The sequence below is a fragment of the Ochotona princeps genome, chromosome 5, assembly GCF_030435755.1.
Source record: "Ochotona princeps isolate mOchPri1 chromosome 5, mOchPri1.hap1, whole genome shotgun sequence".
NCBI lineage: Eukaryota > Metazoa > Chordata > Mammalia > Lagomorpha > Ochotonidae > Ochotona > Ochotona princeps.
In genome coordinates this window covers 91,497,916-91,509,935 of record NC_080836.1, presented here as the reverse complement: position 1 = coordinate 91,509,935, position 12,020 = coordinate 91,497,916, and positions in this window count along the sequence as shown.

Below are 12,020 nucleotides of genomic sequence, written 5' to 3'. Positions count from 1 at the left end.
CACCACCTCTGCATGTTCACAAGTGTCTGGAATGTAAAGACGGCGACCCAGAAACAGGCAGCCCACATGGGGCAGGCCAGCTGGGCCCCTCTCTCCAGCCCCCCTGCCCCAGCCTCCTCCACTGCTTCCCCCTTCCTGAGAAACATGTCAGCTCTGGCTCACAGGCCCTGCCGCCTGCAGCCGCCGAGAGACAGGGGAGGAGAGATCTGGGTGTCTGGCTGTGGAGCTGGAGGGGATGGCGGAGGGGGATCGCGCAGTTGGGGAGAGGCAGCTGGAGACAGATAACATCAGCTTCGCTGCAGGCCAAAGCAGAAGACTTCTCCAGCAAGTGAGCAAGCAAGCGTGCCTGCCGCCAGCCCGCCCATCTTTCTGGGTCTTTTCACATTCTCTCTCCTGAGTCCAGAGTTCGGTTTCCATTTGCGTCTGTCTCTAAATCACTTTCTCTGTTGTCTTTTTTTTTTCCCCCTCCCCTTCCTTTCTCAGAATGCCCGGAGCCACAGGCGCCCAGGAATTTGGGCGGGTGACCCTTCGTTCTCCATCACCTCCCCACTCTTTCCTGCCTTCTGCCTATCCTCCCTCCCCAGCCAGGGGACCTAACGCCTATCCCTCCAGGGAACTGAGCAGGGCTGGAGAATTCCTGAGAGTCCTGCGTTTCTGGGTCCCAGGAAGGCAGAGCAAGGAAAGGCCCCTAGGGTGATGAGGGCAGTGGGGGAGGAGATGGGGAAGGACAGCTCATTCCCTTTGCCCGGAGTGTCCCAGATAATTCTGCAGTTTCTAGCAGCCCACCTGAGGTCAGAACCTTCCCAGATTGAAGTCCTGATTCTTCGCAAACATCTCATCCCTACCTGCCAGGCCACATTCCCTCTGAGACTCCTGCATCTTCTCCAGGGATCCTCTATCCAGCTCAGCACGGAGCCCACCTGCCTCACACCCTCCCCGTCCCTCAACCTCAGTCCTGCTCCCAACGCATCATCCCCATTTGTCAAGCGAGGCAGAAAGCTGGGAGGAAAGGGGGGGAGTGTTTGAAAGATGGGGCGGGTGTGGGGGAGCAGCAAAGGCTGGCAAGAGGAGGGGCACTGCTAGTCTACCAGGGCTGGGCTGGAGGAAAGCCAAGGGATGTTGGTTTCCACTTAGCTCAGCTGGAGCCGAGGGGGAGTGGCCGCCCTGCAGTTTCTCCAGCCAGGCAGCCCAGGCTGGCCCAGCACTAACTACTATTGGATAGGCAGAAGGATCTGGCATGGTCTCAGCTTCCAGGGAGGGGCCGCTACCCTCAGCTTTGTTCTTCCCCAGATGATGCCGCTGGTCAGCTCTGAGTCCAGGTATCCAGTCTCTTTCCTGGCTGTGCTATCCTGAGCTGTGCTCTCACTGACTCTCTCTGACTCTCTCTCTCTCTCTCTCTCTCTCTCTCTCTCTCTCTCTCTCTCTCTCCCTCTCTCTCTCTGACTCTCTCTCTCTCTCTCTCTCTCTCTCCCTCTCTCTCTCTTCCTCTCTCCCTCTCTCTCTCCTCCCTGGGGCAACAGGCAGCAAACCTGTCATCAAACACCTGCTATGTACTGTGCCCCCAGCTAGATTGTAGGGAGACAGGGGTGGGCAAAGGCAGACCAAGCCTCCAGCTTCCTGGGGCTAACAGCCATCCATCATATCATTTCTCCCACAACAACAACACCCTGAAACCTTCACCTGTGTGGGGTGGCAGGAACAGTGGGAAAGGCATTTGGTAGAAATGAAGGATCTGAGATGGGGGGTCTGGCACTGTGGCGTAGCCAAGAAAACCTCTGCCTGCAGCACTGGCGTCTCTTACGAGCGTAGTTCCAGTCCCAGCTGCTGCACTTCCCATCTAGCTCCCTGCTAATGTGCAGAAGCAGTGGAGGATGGCCCAAGCGCTTGGGTTCCTGCATCCACGTGAGAGACCCAGAAGAAACTCTAGACTCCTGGCTTCAGCCTGGTCCAGCCCCTGCTCTTGCTACTATCTGCAGAGTGGAACAGCATATGAAACATTTTTGTCTCTCTATGTCCTCTCTGTCTCCCTCTCTCTTTATAATTCTGCCTTTCTAATACATAAAATAAATTTTCCAAATAAAAGTAAACTGGGGGGCCAGCATTGTGGCACAGTAGTGCCATCTGCAACATTGGCATCCCATATCAAGCTGCTTGCTGGTTCAAATCCCAGCTAGTCACCCCACTTCCAATCTAGCTTTCTCCTGATGTACGTGGGAAAGCAGCAGAAGATGGTTCAAGTGTTTCGGCCTTGCATCTATGTAGGAGACCCAGATGGAGTTCTAGGTTCATGGCTTCGACCTGGCCCAGCCCCAGCCATTGCTGCTATTTGTGAAGTGAAACAGCATATGGAAGATCTCTCAGTCTAATTCTCCCTCTGTCACTGTACTTTTCAACTAAACACAGAGATGAGAGAGAGAAAGAGAGAGAGAGAGAGAGAGAGAGAGAGAGAGAGAAAGAGGTGAAAAAGATTGGAGAGTCAGGCAGGGTGAGGCCTTACAGGCACAGAAGGGAATCACGTTTTCTCGCTTGGTTTCTAAAAAAGACTGGTTTATTTCTTTATTTGCCAAAGTTACAGAAAGATTTTGCATCTGCTGGGTTAGTCTCCAGATGGCTGCCATGGCCCCTGGGGCTTGGTGAGGCTAATACCAGCAGCCAGGAACTACAGCCAGGTCTCCCTCCTGGGTTCAGGGGTCCAAGTGCATGGCCCACCTTCTGCTGCTTTCCCAAGGGCATCGGCAGTGATCTGGCTCAGAAGCACAACAGCTGGCGCTTGAACCGGTCGGTGCTCATATGTGATGCCGGCAACACAGGCAGTGGCTTCACCAGCTGCACGACAGTGCCAGAGCCATTTTCTCATTTCAGAAGCATCTGGAACACTGGACAGGACAAATACATAGCAAAAGAGGAGGAAAAGAGACGGAAGGGAATCTCTGTACTAAAGAAGGCCTGATGCACATATAAAGAGAACAAAACAAAACAGGCAAAGCTGGATTACAGTGTTCAGGGCAGCACGACAACCTAAAGGACAGGTACCCTTGAGTTACCGTGAAGTTACATTTGAATAAATCCACCCCTCCTGAGTGGAGAGAATATCAAGTCAAAACTGTCTTGACTACACCTTCCCTACTCAGACCCAGCAGCCTGGGCCACCTTAAATGTGCTCAGGACACTAGCCTCAGTTTAGGGCATGGTCATGGAGGGAGAACCTGTTTCACAGCATGGTGCTGAGTGGCTCCTGTAATTTAGTTCTGTACAGAATGGGTGCGTGGGGACAGGAGACGCAGAGGGGCAGGGTAGGCATGACGGGTTGTAGAAACACAGATGGTAACACACCCTAATCGCTGGCTATCCCAGGGTGTCACAGGACCTCGCCCCCTCCCTACAGGCTGAAGGCAGAGACCATGGGGTGTTGGGCTCACTGCTGCCACCCAGCATCTTTCACAAGTACTTCACCCAACCTAGGGAAGACTTGATATTCAAAGTTCAGCCTGGAGCTTCGACTGGACACGTACCCACTTCTGCCCCCTGGGGAAGGCTGAAATTTGTAAGCTGAGCTCCAGAGAGATGCTGGCCATAAAAGGGGGCCATGCCTAAAAGGGGAATGGGGCAGAAAGCCAGTTCTACTTTGAGACACCCTAGGAGGGCTGTTCCTCTCATGGCAGTTCATTGTTGTAGGTGTTCCATTGTGCGTTTGTGTTATGTTCTTGTCTGATTTTCTCTCTTTTATTGCTGTCTGTGTGAGAGAGAGATTTTTCAATCACTGGTTCACTCTCCAAATGCCTGCACCAGCAGGGACTGGGTCCCAAGCTGAAGCAGAGCGGCCAGAACTCCATCAAGACCATCACCTGCTACCTCCTAGTGTGTGCATCAGCAGGAAACTGGAGCCAGGACGTACTCTGGCACCGGATGTGTGGGCAGACCCTCCAGGGTCTATCTTAACCGTCTGCCTCTCTGCACTCATTATTTAAGAACAAGAGGCTAAATTTTGAAAAGTAATAGGCCACCTGAGAAATTTCACGGGAACATTTGCTGACATGGTCAGTTGGATGTTTTGTAAAACTGGCTCAGGCCCAGATGTGGAGGAGAAAGGATCGCAGAGGATCTAGAGGGGAGGCAGGAAGACCAGCCAGGAGGCCCTGTGGCAGTGCAGGTGCAAAACAGGGTGGCCTTGGTGGGGTGACAGAGACTTGGGGATGGGTTGGGAATGGAGGTGAGCAGAAGGCAGGTGCTGGGATGCCTCCGTGTGTACAGGATGGCCACTAGCTGATGTCCTTCGCCTGGAGCACTGGAAGAGCCCCGGCAGCAGGAGGAGTTGAGGACATGAATGAAAGGTGTTTCGGAAGCAGTCAAGTGGAGCTGTCAAGCAGACAGTTGGATATATGGGTCTGGAGCAGTAAGGGGAGGCCTGGCCTGACTCATCTCCATGTAGGGTATAATTAAACCAAGATCGCCCAGGGGAGGGTGCGGATGGAGAGAAGGCTGATGAAGTACAGTCAGGAAATGCTGGGAAGAGGGTAGGGGGTGAGGAGACAGGGCAGAGGAGACAGGGGCGGGGCGGAGCAGTGGCTTCTTGGGAGCCCAGGAAAGAGCACTTGGAGATGAGCAAAGCCATCAGGTGTGGAGGGACCCAAGCTGGCAGATCACAAGAGGAAAACCACCGAATTCGCTAAACCTCAGGTTAATTTCTCCTAAGCACAAACATGATTCCACCATCCGTTGCCTGTCAAATTTCCATCATCCACTCATTCTTGCAAAATAAAATCCACACTGCCTGACCTTGTCGCAGTGTGGCTCCTGCCCTTATTCTCAACCTCAGCTCCCACCTGCTATTCTGGGAAGCTCCAGCCTTGAGGGGGCTCTGGGTCAGCCTCCAAGCCCTGGACTGCCTCCCTCCTGCGGCACTCTGTTCTCCCCTGACTCCCCAGCCAGTCCAGCTCCGCCCCCCTCCTCCAGCATCTCAAGGCCCGGGGCTGGAGGCAAAAGCCCTCAACTCCTGCCCTATTCCTGGAAAGCTCACAGCACTTGGAGCCCGTTGGACACCTACAGCATCCACAGTGGGCAGTGTTTATGTATTTTTCCTCCACTTGCTGGTGAGTACTGGGGAGAAAGCACACATGTGAACCCTGTCTAGCCAGAGGTGAATGCTTAGTAAACTTCGGTCCCACTGAACTTGTGAAAGTGCGGCAGGATAGAGCAGGGCAGGTGAGGGCACGGCCTCAGGTGGAAAATTGGAGCTACAGGGGGCTCACACTATTTCTTTGCTTCCTCTCTTCCGATGCATGAATCCCCCCCACCCCCACCCCCTGGCTTTCTCAGGGAGCCTAAGCACAGAGTCACAGCGCCATCTCCTGGCTTTATGGGACATTGCTCCCCAAGAGAAAACACTTTAAAGTTACCTCTCAGGTAAATGCTGGGAAGAGGGGGAAGGGGAGAGAAGGAAGGGGAACAGAAGAGAGAGCAGGAGAGAAGGGAAGGGGAGAAAAAAGAAGGGGAGGAGATGTACACCGAAACCTGGAACCAGGGAGTGAGACTAACAACATTTTAGAAGGTGCTGGCAGAAGTGCAAAAAAACCCTAGTATATTGAAGGTGCATCTAGGCGTTTCGTTTTTTTCTTTCTTTCTTTCTTTCCTTCCTTCTTTCTTTCTTTCTTTCTTTCTTTCTTCCTTTCTTTCTTTCTTTCTTTCTTTCTTTCTTTCTTTCTTTCTTTCTTAGATCTTAAAAAATTTTTATTGGAAAGTCACATATACAGATAGTAGGAGAGACAGAGAGGAAGGTCTTCCTTTTAATGATTTACTCTTCAAGTGGCCACACAGCCAGAGCTAAGCCGAATTGAAGCCAGGAGCCAGGAGCTTCTTTGGGTCTCCCATGCAGGTGCAGAGTCCCAAGGCTTTGGGCCGTCCTTGTCTGCTTTCCCAGGTCAGAAGCAGGGAGTTTAATGGGAAGTGGGGCCGCCGGGATTAGAACCAGCACCCATATAGGATCTGGTGCAAGCAAGGTAAGGACTTTAGCTGCTAGGCTACTGCGCCGGGACCCAGGCATTTCTTTTCTAAAGAACATGCCCAAGAAGTTTATTGCACACACTTGGCGGGATGTTGGCCTTGCTATCCAAAAGAAGTTATTCAAGAGAAAAAGCAAATCTGCTCTCTACATGAAAATATAAACATAAATGTATTTTCTATATCTGTGAGCTACAAATGTGAACCATGCCCAGTGACAGGTGAGTATGAATCAATCACGTGATAGAATACCGTGCAAGTGTTAAAACAGCCAACGTTGGGACCAGTATCGTGGTACTGCAGGATAAGCCACAGCCTATAATGCCAGCATCTCACATGGGCAATGATCAAAGTCTGCCCGCTCCACTTTTAGCATCTGGGAAAGCAGCCGGTTTGGCTCAAGTGCCATCCAGCTGGGAGACTGGAGAGAGTTCCTGGCTCCTGGCGTCAGCCATTTGGGGAATGGAGCAGAAGACGAAATCTTTTTCTGTCTCCCCCTCTCTTTCTCTGTAACTCTGCCTTTCAAGTAAATCGATACATCTTTTAACACACACACATACATGCACACACATAAAATGACCAATTCACATCACCTAGAAACAAGGGGCAATCACTATCAAATAACAGCAAGTAACCAAAAAGAGCACCTAGAATATTATTTTCACAATAAGCACTAAGAACTAGACACTGGGGCCAGCTCATGGTGAAGCAGAGCAAGTTTCTGTCTGTGGCACCAACATTCCTTACAGGTGTTGGTTTGAGTCCCAGCTGCTCCACTTCTTATCCAGCTCCCTGCTAATGTGCCCAGGAAGGCAGCAGAAGATGACCCGAGTCCTTGGGCACTTGGGCACTTGCACCCTTGTGGGAGACCTAGAAGCTCCTGGCTTTCCATTCTATCTACTAGGGAGTGACCCAGTAGGTAGAAAAATCTCTGTGTGTGTCTCCTCCTCCTCTCTCTTTAACTCTACCTTTCTAATAAATAATGCATCATTAAAGAAAGAAAGAAGTAGAAACTGAGCAGCCGTAAAGACCAGGGGAAGATTAAGCATCACAAGCAGCTGATGTCATTGACTCAACCAGTGATTCAGACCGTTACATCAGTGAAGAACTTGGAGCTTGTGTTTACTGTAGACACATCAGCTATTCAGTGCAAAGAAAGCAAGAAAGAGGGGGGTGAATTATGAGGCTCCAAAGCACCAGGGCTTGGGACAGGACTACAGGCCTTCTGCAAAACCTTTATCCAAAGCACTGCCTGCTCCCGGCACAAGGCCTGGCCCGGAGGCAAGTGGGGCCTGTGGAACCAACAGCAGGGCCATGGCTGGACCCCCACTTCACCCCACCCCATTCAGATTAACCCATGCGACCCACCTTAGTGTCGCCACCAAAAAACAAATGTAAGCCCAACTGGAGGAAAAGTCTTGGGCGAGCAAAGTATAGCTCACATTCTTGCATTCATCTCCAGACTCGTCTCATCAACAGCGGGTGCTCGCTGTGTCCTAGAAGTGGCTGCATCCCTGCAGAAGCAGGTGCTAAGGGGGAAGGCCGGAGGGTAGCTCCTGTGACAGGAAGGGGAAGAACGCAGGATGGAGTAGACCCAGGTTTGGCTGGGGCTCAGCGGGGGGTTGGCCCATGCTGTAAAAGCCAGGCTCCTGCAGCTCCACATGCTGTGTCCTGTGCAGCAGGTACAGGTCCAAGGGTGGAAACCCGCGCCACTGACCATGGTCTCCACACCTCGCTAGCAATTCTCCCCTTGTGGGCGGGGGTCTTGGCTAGAGACAACTTTGTGTTCACCATGACTCTTCTGGCAGATGAGGAAGCCGAAGCCAAGCTTGTGGTGCCCCAGCAGGTGCTACTGACTGCCTCAAATGATCCATGGGGGCCACTGGGTAACCCCCAGCAACAGCAATGTCACAGGCAAGGAGGACTCCTTTTTACCCATCCCTCCTCGCCCCATCTTTAAAAGTTACAACCCGATTTATTCCACCTGTTGGCGCCCTACAATAAGCATCTCTCTTCCCTCTCTAAAAGATTTATTTATTGGGAACAAGGCTGTGATGGTGTGAGTTCAGCCTGCAGTACCAGCATTCCGTGTGGGCACTAGTTTGAGTCCCAGCTGTTCCACTTCTGATCCAGCTCTCTGCTAATGTGCCTGGGAAGGCAGTAGAAGACGACTTGGGCCCCTGCATCATCATGAGAAATTCCATGGCCCAGCCAGCCATTGAGGCGATTTGGGAAGTAAACCAGCAGATGGCAAATCACTATCTCTCCCTTTTTTGTGTGTAACTGTCTTTCAAGTATATTAATAATAATGATAATAATAATAAATTAATAATAGCAACAGGCCTAGTGCTGTGGTGCAATAGACTAAACCCCACCCGTAGCATCAGCGTTCCATAATGGGAGCCTATTTGTGTTCTGATTGCTCTACCTCTGAGCTACTTGCCTGCCAATGCACCTGGAAAAACATGACAGGATGGCTCCAGCTCTTGGGTTCCCGCACGTATGTGGGAGGCCTGGAAGAAGCTCCTGGCTCCTGGTTTTGGATCAGTTCAGCTCTGGCCCTTGTGCCCCTTTGGGGAGTGAACCAGGAGATGGGCTCTCTCTCTCCTTTTCTCTCTATAAATCTGCCTGTCAAATAAAAAGAATAGGTAGATAGATAATATAGATAGATAATATACCTACCTCCCCCAGGGAACTGCATTCAAGCTGGGATCCTTACAGGGTGCTGGCACTGTAGGTGGCAGCTTAATCACCTTACACAATGATAGCCCCTAAACTTATCTTTGGATTCCATTTCCATGAGTTTTCAGAAGCATTTACATACTGCACCTTGCCCGTGCTTCCACAGCCCACCCCCACAGTCCCCATGTGACCATTGCCTGCCCCTCCTGTCCTGGGAGTCCTGTTCCCATTCCTTTACCATTGCTTTGCCTGGCTTTACTTTTAGTTTCAGAAGGCCATCACGATCTTATTTCTTGGCTTTGAAATTTGAGCACAGGGCCTGGTGCCCTGGCCTAGCAGCTAAAGTCCTCGCCTTGAACGCCAGGATCCCATATGGGTGGCCCCATTTCCCATCCAGCTCCCTGCTTGTGGCCTGGGAAAGCAGTCAGACGGCCCAAAGTCTTGGGACTCTGCACCCGTGTGGGAGACCTGGAAGAAGTTCCTGGCTTCTGGCTTCAGATAGGCCCAGCACCGGCCGTTGCGGTCACTTGGGGAGTGAATTATCGGACAGAAGATCTTTGTCTCTCCTCTTCTCTGTATATCTGACTTTTCAATAAAAATAAAATAAATCTTAAAAAAAAAAAAAAGAAAGAAAGAAATTTGACCACCGGCTCAGTCAGCTTAAGTAGTCACCCACTATGGAGCCTTGGGCAAGCAGCTTGGCTGTGGAGCCTCCATTTTCCCCCACCCTCCATCAGAATGTCAGCCCCTCCCCACCCCCAGGTGCTGGAGAGAGGTGGGGGTCAGTTCTGAATGAAGCTGGGTTCCCCCTTTGTGAGGAATGGTTACTTCCTTCCTTGGACAATTCCCAGTAAAGATCAAGTTTTCTTCCTCTAAATGAGGACAACAGGGGCACAACGACAATTCCCAGGATCTGGATAGCCATGGATCATCACCAGGGTGAGGAGGAAGCATTTCCTAAATTAAAAATAAAACCAAGAGCTGGCGTGTTGTGCAGAGGGTTAGGCTGCTGCTTGCAATGTGTGCATCTCACATTGGAACAAGGTCCCAGCTTCTGCTCCAGCTCCCTGCTACTGCTACCCGAGAAGCAGCAAAAGATGACCCAAGTGCTTGGAATCCTGCACCCACGTGAGAGACCCGGAAGAGGCTCCTGGCTCCCAACTTTGGATTGTCTTACTCTGACCATTACAGACACTTGGGAAGTGAACCAGAGAGAGGATGGAAGATCTTTCTCTCTGTCGCCTCTCTGTAGATCTGCCTTTCCAATAAAAACAAATAAATCTTTAACAATTTAAATTTTTTTTAAGAAGTGGAAGCATTTAAACATGATGTGATCAGTGGAACGAAGCTGTCTCAAAATATATGCAGGCACGTACAAATGAGAGTTTGGTAAAGGACCGTCTAAGCATCAAACTCACCCGTTCTCTGAGTAGAACAGTGAGGTGTCCCAGAGAGGTTCGGCAGGGCCCACTACGTGACCAGTCTCCTCTCCACAGGCCCTCTGCCTGACGAGCGCCCAGGCTCACGATCCTGTCTAGCATCTCCTGCAGCTTTCCTGTTCCTCTCCGAAGGCACAACGCGTAAATGGTGCTGCGGAAAGCGTCTGGCGGTCTGAGTTCTGATCCTAGGAGCTGGTTCGTCTCCTTGAGTAAGTCACGTTACCACTTGCTGCCTCTGTGTTCCCCTTTTCCCTAAGAGGGTGGAGAGTGGGAAGGCGCAAACCCTAAACCCCTGTGGGTCCCAGTCCTTGGAGTGTTGCAGTGAGCCCAAGCAGCCAGCAGAGGGCGCGCGGCCTTCAGGAGCCGAAATGAATCCTGTGGCGGGTGGACACGTGGGACTGAGTGACCTGCTCCTCCATAGGAGTTGAGTTTAGGGACAGGGGCAGCAGGGTGCAGGACGGTGTCCCAGGCCTGGTCCCTTTTTGTGGCATTGCAGACTAACCCAGATGTATATACAAATAACCTTGCCTTCTATACTTTCTTGTCCTTGGGGAATCCCATCATGGTGCAGGTATTGTTGGGTTGAAGTTGCCTCAAATGTGGCTTGGGTCACTCCCACCCCCCGATATTTATGTATTTGAAATGCAGAGGAGAAAGAGAGAGATCTTCCATTCATTTGTTCATTCCCCCAAATGCCCACAGTAGCCAAGCTACATCCAGGCCAAAGCAGAGCCAGGCATTCCCTCCAGGTCTCCCAAGTGGGTGGCAGGGATCCAGTTACTTGGGCCATCTTCCCCTGGGGTGTAGGCATATCAGCAGGGAGTTGTAACAGATGCAGAACACCCATGACTTGACCCAGGGTTCCAATATGGGATACCAGCATAGCAGGAGGCAACTTTTTTTTTTTTTTTTTAAGATTTATTTATTTTTATCACAAAGTCAGATATACAGAAAGGAGGAGAGACAGCGAGGAAGATCTTCCGTCCAATGATTCACTCCCCAAATGACCACAACGGCTGGTGTTCCACATCCTCTGGACCCGACTGTGCCCTTTGTCACCCTTCCTAATCCCTTGACACCTCTGTTGAGTAGATACTGTTGCTCCCATTTAGGAGTGAGGAAATCAAGATCCAAACTGCAGTTTGTTGAACATTCCCTAACAGGTGTGGCAGCATTCCCTGGTTGAACAGAGCAAATGTGCAGCCCAGGCCCCAGTGCAATGGGCATCTTCCCAAGGGCCCTCTGGGTAGATAGGGATGAACTTGAACCCTGAACTCTTCGATCTATATACCCAGAAGCTCTGGAAAAGAACTTGAACTTGGCCTGTTGTTAACATTTAAACAGGAGCAGCTGGTATTTTCTGGAAGTCATACCATGGGGGTGGGGAGAGTAGAAGGATTAAAAGAGAAAGGAGTGGAAGAGAAAGGACCCCTGAAACAAAGTCAGAGTCCAATAGAGGGTGGAGCACTAGACGTGTGAAGGAGAAGAGAATCCTCAAGGGGGCAGGAGGGTGACTGGTTTGTCATCCAGTCCCCTCTCCCTGACCCAGGTGCCCGAGACTCTGGGACATAAAGGGCTGTGACATAGGGCTACCGCTGCCAGAGCAGTGGAGACTGGCAGTTCAGCTGGAACGGTGTGAGAAAAAGAGGCAGAAGCTCCTGAGGCCTTTGGTCAGAGGAGCAAGGAATGGCAGAGGCGGTAATGCAGAAGAAAGATGGCACCTGCAGAGGGTACTGTGACTCCCTGGGGAGAATAAAGCTTGTGAATCCAAGGGGCACACCAGTGAGCACCAGGGTTTCGGTAAATCCACTGCAAATGCTCCACTCTGGTTGGCCACAGGTTGAGCTACATTACCCAGGCAAGTGTGGTCTCTTTTGGACAATGTCCACTTGATTCTGAGTC